Genomic DNA, 21,231 nt, shown 5'->3' with positions numbered 1-21,231 from the left:
TTACTTCACAAAGTGGGTTGAAGCTGAGCCCTTGGCAACCATCAAAGAGAAAGACGTGAAGCGATTTGTCTGGCAGAACGTGGTCACGCGGTTTGGCGTCCCCAAGATTTTGATCTCTGACAACGGCACCCAGTTTGACGGTCGCCTATTCAGAGGATTTTGTGAAGATCTGAAGATAGAATTCTACAACTCCACCCCGGCCTACCCGCAGTCCAACGGTCAAGCCGAAGCATCGAACAAGACTATACTGGATGGGTTGAAGAAACGACTGGAAAAGGCCAAGGGAAAATGGGCTGAGGAATTGCCCAGTGTCCTTTGGGCATACCGAACAACCCCGCGACGTTCAACCGGGGAAACTCCATTTGCTTTGGCTTACGGCATGGAGGCGGTCATACCCTTGGAAGTTGAAATGCCCACCCTCAGAACCGAGAGTTTTGAGCCCGAGCTAAATGCCGAGGCTATTGCCTTGGAGCTGGACCTAGCGGAAGAGCGCCGGGAGAAAGCCCTCATCCATGTGGCCGCCTACCAACAAGAGCTCTCCAAGAAGTATAACAAGACAGTGCACCCCAGACCGTTCAAAGTTGGAGATTGGGTTTTGAGGAAGATTATGGGCAACACCCTGGTGCCAGGAGAAGGCAAACTAGGGGCAAATTGGGAAGGACCCTACAAGATCACTGGTCTGGCTGGCAAGGGGGCTTACCACTTGGAGGATCTAGAAGGAAGAGCCATACCCCGGCCATGGAATGCGGCCAACTTGAAACTGTATTATTTTTAAGCTTTTGCTTTCCTGTTTTGTGTAAAGAAATTTTTTGGCTTGCAAAGCAGAATGTAATCCTTTTGGTCAATTTATAGAAGTAATATTGCTTTAGCATTTGGACTTTCATTTAATGTTAAGAACCGAGATGATGTACTCCGGTTGGAAGAGTTGGTGTCTTGTCCAACTTTGGATTCCCAACCGAGATGATGTACTCCGGTTGGAAGAGTTGGTGTCTTGTCTAACTTTGGATTCCCAACCGAGATGATGTACTCCGGTTGGAAGAGTTGGTGTCTTGTCCAACTTTGGATTCCCAACCGAGATTATGTACTCCGGTTGGAAGAGTTGGTGTCTTGTCCAACTTTGGATTCCCAACCGAGATGATGTACTCCGGTTAGAAGAGTTGGTGTCTTGCCCTACTTTGATTTCCCAACCGAGATGACCCAATCCGGTTGGAAGCGTTGATGATTTGTTCAAACTATGTTACAACCGAGATGGTTATTTCGGTTTACGAATTTGTTTTATTCTGCTTAAGTGCTTCAACCGAGGTAGTAATCCCGGTTGGCGAGGTGTTTCGGTCGAACAATGATTTATGCGGAGATGTTTTGCTGAATATAGATTGGATGACGACCATGCAAACACTTGGCAAAATTTGGCTTTGTCATTGATAAGAAGATAAATACAAAAGGTGGGGACATAGCCCGGTTACATCAAAAAGCGTTGAAGGCAAAAATACAAAAAAGAAAATTAAACTAATGGGGATAGGTTGGTGAATTCATCCTCGCCGGCATCCAGGTTGATGGCTGGACTTGCTTCTTGGGCGCCGGGCTCCTCATTGCCGGGTTGCTCCTGCACCTCGGCCTCCTCCGCCTCGGAATCTGTCTCGCCGCCTCCCTCTTCAAGTCCTTCCTCGGCCTCAGCTTGCAAAGCGCTGAAGACGTCGTTTGCATAAGGCACGAGGTAGACCGGTAGCGAAGCTGGAGGAGGGTTGGCAAATACGTCGGTGTCAGAGCCCTGACCGAGGTGTTCACAGGCTGACTTCCAACCGGCCTTGAAGTAGATGTCTTGTGTTGCAAAGACCTGCTTCTTGTAATTCTGCTCGGCCTCGTTAAAGCCGGCGTTGTTGGCAGCCCGGCAAGCCCTCTTCTTCGACTTCTTCAAGGCGTCCACCTCGGTCTGGAGCTCGTTTTGTTTTTTGTCGGCCGCCTCCAGCTGACCGAGCAGTCTGTTATTATCGGTGTTGGCCATCTCAAGGGATGACTTAGCCCGGCCTAGCTCGGCCTGAAGGCTCTCCACCTGGCTGGCTGTGTCGTTGGCCTTCTGCCGGAGCCTATGGATGCGCTCCATGACCAAGTGCTGCTTTTGGATGGCCTGCAAAATTAAAATCTGATCAGAAAAGAAACCGTGCAAACACTTGCGAAAATTGAAACAGATTGAACTTCTTACCCTGGTCATGGACTTCACGGCGGATTTGACCAGCCGGGTGTCAGGGACATGGTCACTTCCAACCACATCGCTGGGAAGCAGCAAAGCCTTGGAGAGATCGAAGGCGAGTAAGTGCTCCTTGTCTCCCTTGATCGAAGCATTTGCCGGGATCTCTTTTCCCCGGTGCTTCAGCTGTGGCCGCCATGCCGGGATGGAGCTGACCCTGTCGACCGGTTGCTCGGTTGCGAGCTCGGTGATGAGCTCGGCAGAAGGATCGGCCCTTGGTCTTTTGCCCGCCCGGCGTGTTTCTTGGCCAGATTGCCCGGCAGCTGGAGAAGCAAGAGCAACCACGGCGGCGCTCGGTTGACCGGCAGCCGGGGAGCGAGCGACGACACTTGGTATCTCGGCTGAGGTCGCGGTTAGAAGGTTTTTGATCCGAGATCTTTTGGCCATTTCTTGCTCGTCTGTTAACCGGATTAACGGGACGTCGGGTAGGGTTGGATCTGAAGGTGGCGAAGGAGCTCTGAGGAAGTCAGTTACTCTACTCCGGCGTGGAGCAGAATATCTGTAAGTCGGGGTGTAGCCAAGTAAGTCGTTGCAATCTCGGTGGGGATACCGAAGCACGGTCCGAATCGCCTCAACGTTTGGAAATTGGTAATTGGCTTGTAAGGCTTAGATTGCTACAAAGGAAACAGGAAAACCAGTTAGTGGCAAAGTAAAGACTTAGTCTAACCGAGCAAGTTTGAGCGGCTTACATGAAGAACCGAAGCCTTTGTTTATATACCACCCCGGCACCTCGGCTGTTTCGTAATTGCCGGACACCCAGAAAAAATCGTCGTCGTGCATATCTTTATCCGGGGTACCGGTTACGATTTTTTCCTTGCCCGATCTTATTTTCAAGTAGTAAGCTAGGCCGTCACCGGTGTGGCCCATTGTGTATTGCCTCAATATCTCGGCTAGACCTAAGTTGATGCCTAGCCGATTGTTCAATTCGTGGACGCCGTTGATTATTCTATAAGTGTTAGTGGACACCTGTGTGGGTGCCAGCCTGGTGCGGCGGAGGAACTCGGTTATAAGAGGGTTGAGCGGGAAACGGAGGCCCCTCTCGACAATGGACAGCACGGTGAAGGGGCACTCCTCCCTACCCCAAGGTGTGGTCTCCTCTTCTGCGAGATCCAGATGGACATCGGCCGGGACGCCGTACTCCTCCCTGAACGCAGCCAGCGCAGCCGGAGTATCCACTAGGAAGCGGAATTTCCCCATTTCTGGCCGGCTTGGTATAGCCCGGTTGAGTGGTTTGGCACTGTGATAATTGGTTGCTGCTCGGTTCTGAGAGACTCAGGAACGACAGTGGTCCTCTTGGACTCTGCAGAAAAAGGATGGCAAGTTTAAGTGTGAGCGCGGTCGCGCAAAAGGAGCTGGATTTTAGCTCGGTCATTAAGAGTGCCAAACCACCTCGGTTGTCTACTCTATCTAAGGAGCCCGGTCGCCCAAGCAGACCAGATGTTAGCCCGGTTGAGCGACAAAGTCCTTTTGGTATCTCGGTTTTTGCCGGGGTTGCGACAAACATGTTGTTTGCCCGGTTTGATTGGTTTTTTGGATCAAAATAAGACCGAGAGCCTGGTTCACCCCAGTTCTTCAGTGTTCTTCAGGAAGACGAAGAACACCAAGAACAGTAGGAGGTTTGAGACGTTTTCTATGGCCTATGCCCTAAGGTCTACGTTTTTGTGCCCTAATGTGTGCAATATGAAGGAAAATAGCAGCAAAATGAGGGTGGAATGACTTACCAGTGAAGGACAGGGTCGTGTCCCTCGAACACAAAGAATGGCAGTCGAGTTTTAGGAGAAGGCTTGAGCTTCAAAATCGTCAGAAATGGAAGCAGCAGTAGGAAGAAATGAAATGATGGGGGTCGTGTATATGTAAGCATGAGACCGCCCAAATTCAAATTCTGACACAGACGGCGGGTGGGCTGCTCGATGACCAATGGCAGCCCGCCACGTGTCCCTATTTATGGCGACGTCAGGACTGAAGCGACGGGTTGAAGAGACGAAGAGCCAACCGAGCTACTTTCGACGAAAAGGCTTTAAGCCGAGGAACATGACCGGGGAAGGATTGCAGATTAGCTCGGTGAAGCTTTGGCATCTTGGGAACCGGGGAAACGTCATCTCGGTCGAAGTGAATAATCCCAGTCACGCTTTCGCGGACGGAATTAAGGGGCAATTGAAAGGGTAATTTATGATCTGGAGTTGGGCCGAGGTAACGGCCGAGCAGGTTGAGGGCCCAACGGTGCATGGGGCCGAGCTGATCAACTATCCGCTCGGAAAGGGGCTGCCAGGACTTGGGCCGGGCAGAGTTTGGACTGAGTGTGTGCCACCCCGGACCGTACAGAAACTGCTCGGCCAGGAAGTGACCGGTCGGACCAGGATGCTCGGTCCGAGGATGGTCGAAGCCAGATAGACCGAGTGACCGGCGCCCGGAAAGGCGTGGTCAGCCGAGGTAGTTGATTGACCGGCAGGAAGGCCGACCAAAGGAGGTGCCCGGGCTAGGCTTTGCCGGGATGCCGCCTAGCCCGGTCCTCCACGTGTTTGTCCAGTTAGGCGCATAGGTATGAAGCATGGCATGGCCGTGGTAGAGCAGCTCGGCTGCCGAGCTCCAGCTGTGAAGTCAAGCAGTTGAGATTAGGTGATGTTCAGCAAGGTCTATGCTGACAGATGGGATAGCAGAGCCACGTGTCAGGAGATGACTGAGAGTGGGTAAGGGGCTCAGAAGGTATATAGGCATGTCTGCGCCCCCCATACGCGGACACACGAACATATCTGTAAGGACTTCTTACACTCAAACACTCTCTCCCTTCTCTCTATCCATCCTAAGGTGTGTGCTAACTTGACCGTCGGAGGGTTTTTCCGGCCACACACCGCCGGGTAGCTCACCATTACTTGCTTGCAGGTGAACGGACATCGACGGAGCTAGGAAGAAAGGAATACGGGCTTGCCGGAATATTTGCTTCCCGTACAGGGTTTATATTAGTTGGTTATGAAAAGTAATAGGTTTAGGGTTTACAAACATGGAATACGTATAGTTGGAGTTGGAGTTGGAGGTAGGGTGGGGGTGGGGGTGGATGTCCAATATTATAGAGTATTAGTTCTTATTGATAGGTGAGTGTTCTATTTAATAATGTCTTTTAATGTAATTTTACTTTAGGGTATAATTGTAATAAAAAAAAATTTATAAAATTGGGGGTCCAAAGAATTTTGGCAGGTGCTAATAGTAGCACTCAAAGACATTCACTTAAACTCAAATGACACTGAATTAAATAAATACAACTTTCACAAATAAAAATGACTAATCAATTTCTAAGAAAACTCTCATAATTAAATAGATCAACAGTTTCCCATATAGGAATTATGGGTAAATCTTATTTCAAAAAAATATTATATGCGCATAGAATATTTTTTTTTAAAAAAATTACTAACTTTAAAAGTTAATATTTATAAAATTTATTATTTATTTATAATTATTTTTTAAAAATTTAAACTGAATTTAAAATTTTACTAATATGGTATGCAGACTAATAATATTTTGTAATTTATTTATTTATTTTTGATTAAGTACATATATAATCATGGTTATTTTTTTGGAGAAATTATACCAACAAAATCTTACTTTGAGACTTATAACAAAATAAACTTTAGTTTTTACTTCTATCAATTTAAATCTTAAATTTTTGATTTTTTTCATTTAAACTATTTGTCTATTTTCATTAAGTAAAAATACGTGAAAAATAGGCATTAAACTCAATAAAAATTGTATTTTAGGCATTTTATATATACTTACATTGACTTTAATGATTAAATTGCTCTTTTTCTATCAGTTTTATTTAACAAAAATAAACGAATGATTTAGATTAAAAACAAATCAAAATATTATTATTTAAATTAATAAAATTAACAACTCATTATTTATTTTATTATTAAGCTAAAACTTTGAATTTTTTTTGTAATTATCATTTTTTTATCAAAAAAATAATAATATTTTAAAATAACTACTCTATAGGTAGATGTGCATCTGATTAAATATTTTTTATAATATTATATTTATTATATTTCCATATCCCCTTGAATATTATTTATTTATTTAATATTGTTGAACCAAGACTTGTTGTATTAATATTATGAGTTTTTATTTTTTATTTTTTATTAATACTTATATTCATAATTGTTACTGTTTAATAGATAAATATGAAATAAATCATATTTTTTTTAATAAATTTCTCATTGAGTCTTATGAACCATTGATTCATGTGTAAATATGATTATCCTTCTTCCAAATTTATGTTATATTATCCAAACTTGGCCTGTGAAAAAAATAAGAGGGAAAGCTTTTAAAAATAAAAGGATAAATTACAAATACATCTCCTGATGTTTACTTAAAATACAGATTGCCTCTTATGATTTGAAAATTACAAATACTCCCTTATTATAATTTTTTATTTAACATAATTAACTCAAAAAATGAAATTCATAATTGCTCTCCTATACAATAATAAAACTACCTAAATTATTAATTGAAATATATTTTTAACATCATTGAAAACTGTTAATTGATTTGATAATTTATTAATAAAATAGACGATTTGTTATAAAATTATAAACCTCATGGGTGGAATATAATTTTTAAAACCACATAGGCGATTCGTATAATTTACCCAAAATAAAAATATCTTTACTATAGACCCTCAAAATGACACTTTATCATCCATCTATCTATCTTCTTCTATTCTATGTCTATCTTTTATATTTATCAATACTTATTATTATTATTATTATTATTATTATTATTATTATTATTATGGCGGTATTTGATAAAGTTAAAAACTAAAAATTAAATGTTGAATTTGTTAAGCTAAAAAATTGTGTTGATACGAGTGTTAAATTAAAAATAAGTTGTTTGATACGTATAGGATCAAATTTGAAATTTATTATTTTCAAATTATTCATTTTGATTTTTATATTGTAATGACGGTGATGGTGGTTGTGGTAGCGATGATAGTGATAGCTAGTAAAATAATCATCGTGTTTATGGCAATAATGACAATGGTAATGAAAGTGACGATAATTGTGGTAGTAGTAGTGGCAGTATGATGGTAGCGGTGGTAGTAATGGCAATGATAGTAACAATGGTATGGTAGTGGTGGTAGTAATGATGGCGATGCCATGATGGTGGTGTGGCGTGGACGGTAGTGATGGTGATAATAACGGTAGCGGTGGCATGATGATAGTGGTTGTAGTGGTGGTAGCAATGGTAACGGTGGCAGTGATGGTGGTGTGAGGAGTTTATAATAGCGTATATCAATATTTATATTTAATATTTATAAATTCAGTCAGAATTAAGTAAATTTTATATGATTTTTTTTTTTAAGTTTTAACATATATTTTAAAAGGCAATTAAATTTTTAAGCGATATTAATTGGGGTTGTCAAATAGACTTAATTGATTATTACTTAATCAATTCAGTTTTAAATGCCAAATCATATTATTAAATACTCAATTAGTGTAGTGAAATTTTGCTCTCCTCATGTTATGTGGAAAATTATTTATTTATTTATTTATTTTCTTTCAAAAAAATTACAAAAAGAATGGTGGGCAAGACTTTAATCCATGGCCATGGGTTTAAGGTATTAAGGTTCATACCACTTAAGTTAAATACACATTATCATAATATTTATTTAATTATTATTTTATTTTATTCGTACTTATTAGTGAAGGCCTCAATTGGTATAGTGAAACTTTGCTCTCCTCGCGCCACATGGTAGATTTGTATTTTTTGTTATTTTTAAAAAAAGGTTTCATAAGGAGGTGGATAATACTTGAACTCATAACCATGGATTTAAGGTAGGAATACTCATGTCACCCGTTACTTATTATTATTGGATGTTTTGGGAAAATGGTTAAAAGCTGACTTTTTTATTTTTTTATTTTTTTTGTTGAAAGAATAAGCGAGTTAAAGTTGGGAAGTGACTTTTAATCCACTTCTCAAAATAGGTCATTAAAGTGAATGTTGGATTTTGTGTGAATATTTTTATTTGTTTCTCCTTACGTTACGTGTCTTTCTTTTATCTATTTAAAATAAAATAAAAAATTATATAAAAATGTACACAAGATTTCAAACATTGACATTGAGTTTAAAAAATAAAACTCGTACCATTTCAGCAACACAAATATTATGATATTGATTTTTTTATCATTTATTTTTATTTTTAACTTACTTCAATTGCACAGTATTGCATGTACAACGTGCTAATATTTATTAGGATGGGCTAAAATAGCATATTCCAAGTTAAAATAACCAATAATACAAAAACACATCACATCACTTTTTCTACTTTTTTTTTATCCCGTCTTATTATAAAAAAATAAAAAACTAACTAAAATAGTCAATTCCTACGCCGAGCGTAAGCAAGGGGTTAAATTGAAAAACTTCAAATTTAAGCAATTAAACTAAAAATTAAATATTAAAATTAATGATAGTTTTGTGAAATTCAATGTATAAAGAGAGAAATACAGAGAGAATAAATTGTATGTATTCAATTGATTGATTTATAATTGATAACAATGGTTCAGGGGCTCCTTATATAGGAGAAGTTTACAGACAAAATGATGCACTGCACTATCTGCACTATCTTAAAGCAACCGAAAGCAACACTATCATTACCTAACATTATTAAGGCATTAAAACTAAAGCTAACATCATTACAAGCACATGCACTAATATATACTAATAGTAGAATATACTAACATCCTCCCTCAAACTCAAGGAGGATAAGCACAAATCAACTTGAGTTTGGAGAGAGTAACAAAACGGGAAAAATAAATTGAAAAATAAAATAGGATAGGAGACATTGTATGATCGTGTCAGAACCTTTGGTGAAGACATTGTATGGTTGTATTAGACCGTTGTAGGAGCTAACCGGAATCAATGTTGGGACCGTTTACGGGGTCATGCCGGACCGATGTAAAAGCTAACCGGAATTAATGTCGAGACAGTTTATGGGGTCATGCCGGATCGATGTAGAAGCTAACCGGAATCAATGTCGGGACAGCTTATGGGGTCATGTTGGACCGATATAGAAGCTAACCGGAATCAATGTCAAGACAGTTTATGGGGCCATGTCGGACCGTTGTAGCAGACACTGTATAGTTGTGTATATAGGTTGCCCAAATATATATATATATATATATATCGAGCCCTCAAAAGGCGTGCCCAATTCATCAAAAGTCGTGCCCGACAGAAATCGTCGAGCGGTGAGCCATCAAAAGTCGCACCAGACACGCGGCAATGCACGTGATCGACAGAGCGTCGTGTCGTCCTCTTCGTCATTATCTATATAAACCGATGCGGAGGCTGTGCAAACAAAACTAGTCTGAAACCTCTGAACATTTTCATTCTGAAACACTCTGCAACCAACCATTTCTGACATTACCAGTCTGAAATCGCTGCTTCTCTAAAACACTCAGCGACCCAAAAAACATGGCCTCTTCTTCCCGTTTAGCAACCCAAAATATGGCATCTTCTTCCCGTGGTCTGCTCACTCTTTTTCCAGACCTCAACGAGTCCACAAGAGAGATAACCGGTGCGGTTGTCCTTGAACCTCAACCAAGCGCCCCTGGTTTTGCTCCGTTGAACTTTCCTATGCGGTCTGTGGAGCAAATAATGGTTGCGCAATCGGATATTGAGGCCAATTAGTATACATTGAAGTCATGTGTGGAGACCATGACTGCGGTCACAAACTTGTCGCACCCGCTTCAGAGTAGGACAAATGAGGTGCAGCAGTTAAACGCCAAACTGGCTCTGCTCCAGCGCATGTAAGTAGATATATGTGTGCTAAAGGCGGAAAACAAGGAGTTGAAGTGGAAGGCCACCGTTATGTTCCAATTTAGAGGTCCGCCATATGCTGCAGTGGAGGAGCAGAGGGGAGCGAACGGGCTCGACGGCGTGGAAAACACGGAGGCAGCACCGTCAAGGGCCGCCCATGACGAAGGCAAGAAGAAGAGACCTGCGGCAGAGTAGAGAAGGGAAAAGAAAAAATCCCTCCTGTGTGAGGGAGGTAGTTTGTTTGAGTTGGTGTTGTTGTGTTGTTGTGTTTGGATTTTTTTTTTTTTTTTTTTTTTTTTTTTTGAATTGAGAACTGTGATCGGGGGTAGATCCCTGAGATGAATAAAATAAAGTAAGGTTTGGTGTGCAAATCTATATGGTATGAATGAGATTTGAAAAAAAGGTTACATATAATTTGAAAGAAAAATAAAGAAAGAAATAATAAGAATATAAGTGAAATTAAAAACGAAAGAGTGGTTCTGTACGGATTTGTTAAAACCAGCAATGGTGTTTGGAATTTTGTTTTTTTCTGTTTTTTTTTAATAATAATAATAATAATATATTAGCGTAAAAAGCATAAGCGCTAGTGGGAGTTGCATATAAAAGATATAAAGATGGGTGTGATAAAGAAAAGAATGGTGGTGGATAGAAATTGATATGGGTAGTGGAGACATAATGACGATGATAAAATATGATGATGGGGTTAAAATAAAATAAAATAAAATGATTATGGGATTTCAGGGAAAGAGAGTGCAGGTTGGGGGTAGTGCCCTGCAAAAGATATATTATTGTATAGTGGATCACATGGGGGGGTGAGTAGTGGAGGAATAATGTGGTTAAAGAAAAGAAAAAGAAAGAGACAAGTGATATGGTTTTAGAGAGATTGGTGGTGGTGGCCCTACACTACTCTGCTTGTGGATTTGGTTGGAAGCCTTGCCTCTACTTTGCTAGAGGCTACTGTAAGAACGGAAATAAGATAGTAGGTTCCTCCACGGCACCGATTCAGCAGCCATGGTGGGTTCAGATGGTGCTGCCATGGTAGGCTCGCCCAGTAAGCTCGAGACAACGATGGACCAGTGCCAAGAGATTCTCAAATCTGAACACCACTCACCTATCTAACCCCAAGAGAGAAAGAGACCCGAGGTGGGTTTGAACCTTCGTCGAGGATTCAGAGATTGGAGAGAGAAGTGATGCACTTCGGAATCTCGCCGGTGATGCCTTTCCAGTCGGCGACGATGAGGGTGGTGAGGCGGTCGAGAGCGTAGATGTTAGGAGAGATTGAACCGGTCATGAACCAGGTCCGGCCGGCTTTTTCGAAGATGGGGTCTTCGGACTCGCCGCGGAGGTCCAACACGCATGGGCCTGGTGGAACAGAACTTTCATTTCACTAGCGGTCTGAAAGTCTCTTGAACCATGGTTGTATGCATATCACATGCACGCCACCTTGCAAATTTGAGTTTTGTTGGCTCTACCTTGGTCCATGGTTAGATCATGGTGAGAGAACATGTGGCTTCTATACGTGCAATCGTTATGAGACAGCAAAGCAAGATGGAGTGTATGATGAAACTGTAGCAGATGCAAACTGTGCATCTCGAGAAGCTAAGTGGTAAACAGCGCCAGCCTGAATCACAGCTTAAGTTCATAATAGAGGCCTGGCTACAGATAGTTAAATGAGCCATTGTAAGGCAGAGAATAGTTCAGCTATGGAATTTGTGGTAGCAGAGTGAAGGTATGCGTAGAAAAACAAGCGGAATAGGTTGAGGTCCGCGCGAGCGGCCAAGGCGAGGTTGCCGCCCGCCGGTGAAGCGAAAATACTAGGTTCTAAACCCGCTCTGATACCATGTAGAATTCAATGTATAAAGAGAGAAATACAGAGAGAATAAATTGTATGTATTCAATTGATTGATTTATAATTGATAACAATGGTTCAGGGGCTCCTTATATAGGAGAAGTTTACAGACAAAATGATAAACTGCACTATCTGCACTATCTTAAAGCAACTGAAAGCAGCACTATCATTACCTAACATTATTAAGGCATTAAAGCTAAAGCTAACGTCATTACAAGCACATGCACTAATATATACTAATAGTAGAATATACTAACAAGTTTACCTCTTCAATTATCTTTGAATTTGACCTTATCCATTCAAATTCTAAAAATTATGTATTAGGCCATCTCCAACTTTCATCATATTCAAATTTGATGAAAAACTGAAAAAAATGCAAGCTCCAATTATTTCATCAAACTAATATCAAATAGAAGGAGAGTTATTTGTTTTTTCATAAAATCAGGGAGTTTTATTCTTTCATCAAATTTATAGGTGACCGTTGAACCGGACATTCATCCAGATGTCCTATCAAACAACTGATTTTGGGATGAATTTGATAAAAAATTACTTTACACCGGATGTGTCACGACCCAAACCCGCCCCTATAGGTTTAGCATCGTAACGGGCCATTAATCCTTGAACTACCGACAGCCTTTGAATAGATTAACATAATTAAGGGGGCTAGCGGAAGCAAATACATAAATATAGTTATCCAATGAGCTGTGCTGACTTATATGATACGGAATATTTAAAAACTTTATATACATATGCAACAGTCATTCATACATTATACCCACACACATTATAGTATCTTAAGTCCAGCCAACAGAATTAAATCAAGTCATACATGTACACAGAACCAACAGAACTTGAACACAGGACACTTCGGTAACCTCCACGTGAGGCATAATGGTTGGCTGACAACAGAACACAAATCCAGACAAAAGCCTTCAGGCTCGGGCTCCAGAATGCTCACCTATACATATATATACACACAATGAGCTAAAGCCAAATGAATAACATTAAGGTAAAGGGGTTAGTGAACGAAATCTGAATATATCATAAGCAGAAAACAGACCAGAGCATAATCATTTTCATATCAGAACATAATAATGGTACATCCCATAGAACACATCACAGAACGTCTTCCGACTAGAGTAATCGGTTCCAGATACCGATTAAACACATATCACCACAATGAAGTGGCTAACGAGATTTCGTAATTACTTGTATGTCATGGACTCGCATTTTCACGCCGTCCCCCATGACTTGGGACTATCTATAGATGCCATAATAGATTTCAAACTTGGGATGCTCGTTCACATAAACAGATATCATTTCAGAAATCATAGCTTATCACATTTCATTTGGAACATAATTCATGTCAACATATCTTTACAGAAATGTTACTCACAGCGGTTCCAGCAATGGTCAATCAACCCTCGAGTCTTGATCTATAGTCACAAAATACATAACACAAGCATGCCTTATCATTACACATTCAAGAGGCCATTAAGGCTTAGCTTTTATTACATTGGTTCTTATTCTTTCTTATCACAATGCCTAACACACACACACATTTGCAGTCTCGGAACTTAGTACATTCTTGTATTTCTAATCCATAACCTCACTGCTATGGCTTAATTAAGGCTTAGGAATGCCTAAGATGCAATGAGGATGCCAAAACATGCCTTGGAATACTTGGTAAATTTTCTGAAAATAAGGTCCACGCTCGAGCATAGCTTTCCTCGCTCGAGCGGACATGCAAAATGTGAAGGGTCGCTCGAGCGCACATTCCTTCGCTCGAGCGATCTGTAAAAGACATGAAACTTCTAGGAGCTTGCAATTCACGCTCGAGCGGACTTTTGGTCGCTCGAGCGGAGTGCACGCACTTAGAGTGGTCGCTTGAGCGTGAATTCCCACGCTCGAGCGTAGATGCAAATTCTGAGATTTCCAGATTGCACCTTCAAGCTCAAAACTCGAATTCCAACCTTCAAAACACATCTCTTGGGCCCCGAGACTTGAGATAACATAGTAAACTTGTAAAACATGAAGAATTTAGGATCATTTCATAAAATCATGGCCCAAGAGTTTGTTAAAAATTCACAATTTCAACTTAAAACATAATGAATGTTCATGAACACAACATGCATGAATTTTTCTTGTATCAAACTTCTCAAAACATGATCAAACACCACAAAACAACTTGAAACTTGATGATTTCCCCAAATGAAGATGAATTTCAAACATGCAAGAGAGAATTCTTGGAGTTCATGCTCAATTTGTGAGAAAATGTACATGCATGCATGATTTACTACTCAATTCAACATTTAAACCCATTCTTGACTTTAAACTCTAAATTACCATGAACCATGCAAGAACCGACTTGAATTCATAAACTAAAGGATAAATATCCTACCTTGGGTCCTCAATTTCAAGTCTAGAAGCTCAATTATGCAATCATCTCTTCAATTCTTCCAAGTTCAAGCAAGAATTCCTAGTTAAAACCAATTTTCTCCTAACTCTCTCTCTCTCTCTAGTCGGTTTTGTCTTTAGGAAGATGAATGAAGAGTGATGCCGAGCATAGATAAATCAAGACTAATAGATGGCCTAGCATTGTCCACTAATGGCAATTTGGTAAATAACTCAAATTGATGTAATACAACTTTTTAATCTAATTTAATCATACCAAATCAAATTTCAATTGAACATACTATAAAATTACATAAATTCTAATTAGCATAAAACATTAATTGATTTCAGATTCGGCCGCCGATAAGGCTTTCAATTTATATATTGAAGTGGAATTCCAAACAGATATTTCTATAAGTAACAGATAGAAAGCCAAAATCATGGAAAACACAAAATAAACACATAAGTTATTTTAATTCTCTCATTAGCATCGTTAAATACAGATTTGTAGCCAATTACCGATCGGGGTTGTTACAGTCTCCCCACCTTAAAAAGTTTGGTCCTCCAAACTCAAGTTATCTTATATCAAAAGAAATGATGTTCAACGAAAATATAACTGTAATTCTTTACAAAACAAAAGTATAACCATATTCATAAATATGTTCATACCCAATCTCGACCTTAGCTTCGCACAGAAATAGAATCACAAATCATATACAGAGATTAGGGTTCGTATCAAAATAGAGTCTTATACGCATTCATATTTTAATCAGAAACAAATTCATATACATGTTCACATTCACTTTCTTGTCTAGATCATACACAGATGTCACAATTTTTACTTAAGCATACGTGGTGCATACATTAGCACTAACAAATCCGATGACCCAAAAAGGGACCTGATGACCCATAAAGGGACGCATATTAAATGATGCTAAGGATGTCACGAATACATATCATAAATTGGACAATCATTCAGCATGCAACACATAGCATTTCAGAAAACAAAACTTATTTTGTCACACAAAAAATAAATACAGTTGGACATAACTTTATTAAGTTATTACTCTCATTACTTATATCAAGTACTTATGGGACGTCATAGATTCACACTGTTTCCCGTTATTAAGTCACAGAGACTAGATTTACTCATTCTCGAGTCATCCATCTGGTCCTTGTTCGATTTGGTTTTCAATCCAGTAATCTTATCAAAGTCAATCCAGGTCATTATGAAGTTATCATTCATATACTATTCATCAGCCCCAGTTTTCACAGATTCAATCATACTATGTGTCAATATAGAAGCAGTCATACTGATTGCATATCCTCCAAAGTAATCAGAGTTTATAATCGAACCAGTCTGCTGTCAATAAATTCCATCAGTTTTGAAGTACAGTTACACAAAAGCAATCATTCTCTTAGTCAAACAAGTTCATGGTAGTAACGGTAATACCGGAGTAATTAACCACGTGTCATGTATACGGTATTCTCATATTCCCCAAGCACAAGTTACCAAATTTCATAATCTTATTTATGTGTTTTCCCAATCGGTTATAGACATATGGTAAGAAGCTATTCGTAATCACATAGTCTGTCGTTGACGGCTCACATTCTTCCTAAGGGTTCAACATTGATTCTAATTCTCATTCGGTTAATTCCTTTAGCAACACAACCCTGTTATTCAATTATAAGCAATTCACAATCCCCCATAATCTAATCAATCAGATAATAGCTCTCAATAAGGGTCTCCTCAGATCAAATCAATGAAAGTTCAACCAGGTCATAGCAGATGCAAGTTCTACCCAGTCATATCAAGTCAAAGTTCAAGCGTGAGTTATCAAACAAAAGTTCTCTCAGGTAAACAAAAGTCTCATCAAACCATAGTTCTATCACATTAGATCAAGTAAAGGTTCTAGCCTTATTATTTCCAAATGAGGTATATTAATTCTATAGTTCATATTCCATTCGCTTAGGTGCATAGTCAGTAGTTCTACAGTTGTTCTAGGTTCCTCGGTTCTCAAGTCACATCAGAGTTATGTATCACAATAGTTCATGTTGAAGAGTTCAAGTCATATACAATGTTACATTCTCCAAGTAAGTTTATATGTAGGTGCACAGGCATACAGTTGTTCATATCGAGAGGTAAGCATTACAGTCAGTATAACAATTTCCCAAATGAGTTTTTCATGTAAGCATAAGGTACATAACGATGTATCACGTGAAGTTTCTCGGTGGTACACAATAGCAGATCGCTATACAGAAGTTTCAAATCGGTCGTACAGTCGCTAAAGTATAGGCTCACTAGTCGAGTCAAACAGTTTTGTCAAGTTGCAACAATCGTAGTTCACAATTTAGAGTTTATCGCTCAGGGTCTTTACTTAATCACACAATCCCAGAGTCATAATCCCAACGATCAAGTTATCAAAACAAATAACATATCGATCATTCTGAGCAAAGGTACAGTCATATATATACATGTCCAGAGTCTAATAACCTTCTCAATATAGATTCACGAGGTCTATATATAGATGAACACAAAACAGTTTCCCCAGATACAATAGTTAAGGCAACAAGTCATAAGTCTACTCAGTCTAGATACAAATGCAGCGGACACAAAGAGTGTGTCGATCAATTAATTAACATTCCCCTCAAATGTATAGGCATATGTAAGTCCAAACATGTTCTATATCCAGTCAATAATAGTGTGTCTCCATATTTAACAGTTCGAGCATAGTTCAACAAGTCAGTCACGATAGTTCATATCAACCAGTAAGTCTCTAAGTGTTCATTAACCATGGTTCAATCACATCAATTCTAATAGTATTACAAGCATGGAACATACAGACAGGTACGAGTCCAAAATCAATTATCATTTAGGCATTCGTTCACAATTCATAACCAAAAGTTCGTTCTTCCAAACTGACATAGGTTCTCAATACCAGAAGTTCCACACACGACGGTTCACGTATATAATCCGAGTTCATGGGTCTAATCATTCTATGATGTCAGTCAATAAATAACGGTTCAGTTCAAGTCACGGTCATACAGATTTCCCAAACTATAGTCAATCATGATGTGTTCCCATGTTCAATAGTTCTAGCATAGTTCAAACGTCATACCTAACGGTTCATATTAAATTTTGCAATACGGTACAAGGATTTAACCCAGCTAGTTCTCGTTGTCCATAAGTCTCAACAATTCCCAAAGCTCAGGTAATTTGTTATAGGGCTTCGGGTATCTCACATAAAATTAGCAAGTTTTCGAGGCAGTCAATGACTAGGGATTCATAATTCTAATAATTCAATTGGTCCAATCAACATATCTACAATCTATATCAGGTTAAGGAATGTACACTTTCTACACAAATTCCCATATAAACAATTGCACATAATTAAGGTAATACCTGCGTCAGTTGTTTCAGTGTTCCGAGCATTTTCTAGAACTAGAGTGTAAACCCTTCCTTGCCTCTAGGTGTTGTTCGGATGAGTTTGTGAGCAAGATTTGGCCATGTGCCCTTTCTGACCACATCTAAAACAAGCCCCTGATAAGCGGCGACAAATGCCCCAATGTTGTTTCCCACATTCTTTACAAATAGGTATACCATTGTTCACATTACTTCCCCGGCTTTCTTTGTTCACAGTTATTGCCCTAGATTTTTCATTCGCAGAGGTCACTGAATTACTAGTCATTTCGACTTTCTGTTTCTTTTGTTTCGCTCTTTCTGATTCAGTTGATGATGTTGATTTTGATATTTTCAAGGCTGCTATGTTTGCCTCGGACATTAAGGCCCTATCAAGAACATCCACGTATTTTGGCAATTTTAAGACGCTAACTCAATCAACACATCTAAGTCAAGCCCACCTTCAAATTTTCTAGCCTTTTTGTAGTCAGTGTCTATCATGTGGAGTGCATATCGGGTTAACTCGGTAAATTTTGTTTCATATTCAGCCACAGTCATTTTGCCTTGTTTTAGTTGTTCAAATTCGGATACCTTCTTATCCCGGATGCATTGGGGAAAGTATTTTTCGAAGAAAATTTCTTTAAACCTCTCATACGTCACACCTTCATTATCATTTCGTACTGACATCCACCATCTCCTAGCTTCTTCTTTAAGTGTGAATGTTGCTAACAAAACCTTATGTGCCTCAGTACACGGAAATACCTCAAATATTTTCTCAGTTTCTAAGACCCAAGCCTCAGCTTTCAACGGTTCAATACCTTCTCAAAATTTCGGTGGTTTCATCTTATTGTATTTCTGTGTCAGTGTTAGCATATCATAACTAGCTGGTTCAGGTACATGTATTTGCCCTTGTTGCTGTTGTTTCAGATTTTCGGTTAAGGCTTCAACCATTCTTTCTAACCAGTTAATTCTACCGTCAGAAGATTCAGATTCGTCTATATTCCTTGTCCTTTCCATTGGCTACACACAAACATGGTGCTTATTAATATAAGGAAAATTCTCACTGTTCTCACATTTCATTTCATATTAGACGCGTTTATACTTTCATTTCAATTCCAATACAGTCACATGATTCCTTACTTTTATATATTCATGTTCACATAGATTCCACATTCGGTATTGAAATTAACATTACATGTTATTCCACTTAACTTCTTTGATCATGCACAAAGGTTTCATTTCAATTCACTTTCCATAAGGATGTGTTCATAATAGTTCATACACTTAAACATGGTAATGCAATGTCCTTATTTCATTTCTAATACATCATATAGCTCATATGGACACGTGTGTGTGGTATAACTCGTGCTTTGATACCACTCTGTCACGACCCAAACCCGTCCCTATAGGTTTAGCATCGTAACCGACTAGTAATCCTTGGACTACCGAAGGCCTCTGAACAGATTAACATAATTAAGGGGGCTAGCGGAAGCAAATACATAAATATAGTTGTCCAATGAGCTGTGTTGACTTATATGATACAGAATATTTAAAAACTTTATATACATATGCAACAGTCATTCATACATTATACCCATACACATTATAGTATCTTAAGTCCAGCCAGCAGAATTAAATCAAGTCATACATATACACAGAACCAACAGAACTTGAACATAGGACACTTCGGGAACCTCCACGTGAGGCACAATGGTTGGCTGACAACAGAACATAGATCCAGACAAAAGCCTTCAGGCTCGGGCTCCAGAATGCTCACTTATACATATATATATATACACAACGAGCTAAAGCCCAATGAATAACATTAAGGTAAAGGGGTTAGTAAACGAAATTTGAATATATCATAAGCAGAAAACAGACCAGAGCATAATCATTTTCATATCAGAACATAATAATGGTACATTCCATAGAGCACATCACAGAACGTCTTCCGACTAGAGTAATCGGTTACGGATACCGATTAAACACATATCACCACAATGAAGTGGCTAACAAGATCTCGCAATTACTTGTATGTCATGGACTTGCATTTTCACGCTGTCCCCCATGACTTGGGACTATCTATGAATGCCATAATAGATTTCAAACTTGGGATGCTCGTTCACGTAAACAGATATCATTTTAGAAATCATAGCTTATCACATTTCATTTGGAACATAATTCATATCAACATATCTTTACAGAAATGTTACTCACAGCGGTTCCAGTAATGGTCAATCAACATTCGAATCTTGACCTACAGTCACAAAATACATAACACAAGCATGCCTTATCATTACACATTCAAGAGGCCATTAAGGCTTAGTTTTTATTACATTGGTTCTTATTCTTTCTTATCACAATGCCTAACACACACACACACACACACTTGCAGTCTCGGAACTTAGTACATTCTTGTATTTCTAATCCATAACCTCATTACTATGGCTTAATTAAGGCTTAGGAATGCCTAAGATGCAATGAGAATGCCAAAACATGCCTTGGAACACTTGGTATATTTTCTGAAAATAAAGTATACGCTCGAGTGTAGCTTTCCTTGCTCGAGCGGACATGCAAAATGTGAAGGGTCGCTCGAGCGCACATTCCTTCGCTCGAGCGATCTGTAAAAGACATGAAACTTCTAGGAGCTTGCAATTCACGCTCAAGCGGACTTTTGGTCGCTCGAGCGGAGTGCACGCACTCAGAGTGGTCGCTCGAGCGTGAACTCCCACACTCGAGTGTAGATGCAAATTCTGGAATTTCCAGATTGCACCTTCAAGCTCAAAACTCGAATTCTAACCTTCAAAACACATCTCTTAGGCCCCAAAACTTGAGATAACATAGTAAACTTGTAAAACATGAAGAATTTAGGATCATTGCATAAAATCATGGCCCAAGAGTTTGTTAAAAATTCACAATTTCAACTTAAAACATAATGAATGTTCATGAACACAACATGCATGAATTTTTCTTGTATCAAACTTCTCAAAACATGATCAAACACCACAAAACAACTTGAAACTTGATGATTTCCCCAAATGAAGATGAATTTCAAACATGCAAGAGAGAATTCTTGGAGTTCATGCTCAATTTGTGAGAAAATGTATATGCATGCATGATTTACTACTCAATTCAACATTTAAACCCATTCGCTCAATTATGCAATCCTCTCTTCAATTCTTCCAAGATCAAGCAAAAATTCCTAGTTGAAACCAATTTTCTCCTAACTCTCTCTCTCTCTCTCTCTCTCTCTCTTTCTAGTCAGTTTTGTCTCTAGGAAGATGAATGAAGAGTGATGCCAAGCATAGATAAATCAAGGCTAATAGATGGCCTAGCATTGTCAACTAATGACAATTTGGTAAATAACTCAAATTGATGTAAGACAACTTTTTAATCTAATTTAATTATACCAAATCAAATTTCAATTGAACATACCATAAAATCACATAAATTCTAATTAGCATAAAACATTAATCGATTTCAGATTCGGCCGCTGATAAGGCTTTCAATTTACATATTAAAATGGAATCCCAAACA

The sequence above is a fragment of the Camellia sinensis genome, chromosome 7, assembly GCF_055761805.1.
Source record: "Camellia sinensis isolate YWXY chromosome 7, ASM5576180v1, whole genome shotgun sequence".
NCBI classification, from domain to species: Eukaryota; Viridiplantae; Streptophyta; class Magnoliopsida; order Ericales; family Theaceae; genus Camellia; species Camellia sinensis.
The sequence above is the reverse complement of the archived record's forward strand: the minus strand, read 5'-3'. Positions refer to the sequence as shown.